This window comes from Octopus sinensis, linkage group LG24, assembly GCF_006345805.1.
Source record: "Octopus sinensis linkage group LG24, ASM634580v1, whole genome shotgun sequence".
In the NCBI taxonomy this organism is placed as follows: Eukaryota; Metazoa; Mollusca; class Cephalopoda; order Octopoda; family Octopodidae; genus Octopus; species Octopus sinensis.
The window spans coordinates 6,314,623-6,317,122 of NC_043020.1; positions in this window are offsets into that span (position 1 = coordinate 6,314,623).

A 2,500-nucleotide genomic window follows, 5' to 3' on the forward strand; every position below is an offset into this window, starting at 1 on the left:
TAGGAAGGATTATTATTATTATCATCATTATTATTATTATTTATATAAAGGTAGTGAGCTGGCAGAATCATTAGCACGCTGGGCAAAATGCTTAGTGGTAGTTTGTGAATCTTTATGTTCTGGGTTCAAATTCCTTTGAGGTTGACTTTGCCTTTCATCCTTCGGAGCCCATACTTGTCTCCTCCGCCAAAATTGCTGGCCTTGTGCCTAACTTTGAAATCATTTTTATATATATATATATATATATATATATATATATATATTTTACTCAAGCTCCATCGTCCCATCCTTGAACCAACAAAGACGCAGTACCACAGAAGTATTAGGGGTTAGTGATAGATAACCAGCGATTTGTTTGACTCGATAACAGACCCTTCCGTCGTTTCCCTTATTTTTTTTCTTTTTTGAAAAAAAAAGGCTTTAGAAAATAAAATAACAAACGTTTGGATGCTCAACGCCTTGAACCTAGGCAAGAGGTGATGGATAACAGCCATCACTTCACTATCTCCCGTTTCTTTTCTCTCTCTCTGCCACCATCACCACCACAGCCCACCCGCAAGATTTTTCTTTTAAAACAATACCCACCCTTAATTGTGCACTACCACCGCTACCCCTGTTCGCTTCCCCCCACCTTCATCACAGAGGCAAATGACTTTGTCCACCCTATTCTCTCTTTTTCTCTTTCTCTTACTGCTCGGATATCCCACCATTGTCGTTGCGGCCATCACTTCACTGGGTACGGGGGCGGGTAGATAGATGAAAAAAAAAATATGAAGAAAAAATAGTACAAGAAGGAAAAAAAAGCCTCTCTAGTCAGTGGCACAATTGTGGCGGGCCCAGCCACCTCCACCACAGAGGTCATGTGATGTGATGGGTAATGTAGGTGATGCCAGAGACTTAAGGTGGAGGTAAGTCTTGTGGGGCAGTGGAACAGAGTGGAGGGTCAGTTATCTCCCTTGTTGTATTGGAGGTCATTGTCGTTGAATGGAGGTTGTTGCAGAGAGACTGCATAGAAAGGTCACGGGTGGGGGGGAGAGACTGACCACCACAGCAGAGGCACCGGAGGTCATATACGACGACCTTTCTTTTGAAGGTCATATGGGAAAAAGGAAAGAAAAAAAAAAAAAATCAAACGGCTGAGAGATGCTGGGGAAACGTGGGGGAGGGGGCAAGGAGAAAACGCAAATGGGCCATGCCCCAGCATGGCCACGGTCTCCAGCTGAAACTTATAAAAGAAAAGACGGGGAAAAAAAAGGTGGTTACGAAATCCGTGGTATCGACTTTTACAGCAGCAGTATCATCACCATCATCACCAACAACAAGAACAACAAATACTAATGCTACTACTACTACTACTACACTACACGACCAATATTATGACAACAACAACACATTACCATACTGCCACCACCACCACTACCAGCAGGACACATCATCCACCACCACCACCACCACTACCATATCGACAATTTTTAATTTTTTTTTTTATATGAGACAAAAAAAAAACACAAAAAGATGGAAAACAAAAAAAACCTTTATTTATTAATTTTTGCACAATTTTTAATTTAACCCTTCGACCCACCCGGTATCCCCTCGTTCCTCCATCCGACTTTGCCCTTGCTTTTTGACGAACCTTCCACATTCCCACCACATGCGTCCCCTTTTTATATATTTTTTTCCCCATCGTTTTAACACCACCGACCTTCCCCCCTGACCCACCCGCATCTCGCATCCCCCTTCCTCCCTTCCCGTCACCACCACAACTACCACAACAACAAACGCCATCTGCAACGCAACTCGCACATCCACCACAACTCCTACTACTCCCCGCCCTTATATCTACGCCATGTCTCAAAATTCTCCCCCTCCTCCCCCCCCACCTGCTTCAGTATTTTTCTCCGGGTAGAAACTTGGGTTTTTCGTTTGCTTTTCTTTTCTTTTCTTTTTTTTTTTAAATCCTCCTTTCAGTGATAGTTTTTTTTTTCTGGTTTTTTTAACAAACTGTGACTACAACAACCCCTGAACATTTTCTTCTCCAGAAAAATTCCAATTCTTTTTGTATGTATGTATGTGGGTTGTATCCATGTATGGAGGTATGATTGCATATGTGTGTGTGTGTGTATCTATGTATGTATGAATATAGGTGAGGAGATGTTTTTGTAAAGTACCCTACCAGTTCCATACGCTTTCACCATAAATAATTTTGCTCATTGCTTTTAATGTGTGTGTGTAGAAAGAGAGAGAGAGAAAGATAGTGTAGATTTAATAATTATCTCCCTTTACACATCTTTCACACAGGCATTCTTGAGGTGTTTTTGCTTGTATACACACAAACACACAAACACACACACACTTTATTTGTGAGTTAACAATAGTTTCATGGAAAGAAAGGTCTCTTAATTTTCTGGCCTATCGAAATCCCGTACACTCTTGTGTAACCTCATGTATTCTCATCCAAGTGAAAACAAGTACCAGCGTTCCCATGTAGTAGGCTTGAAAA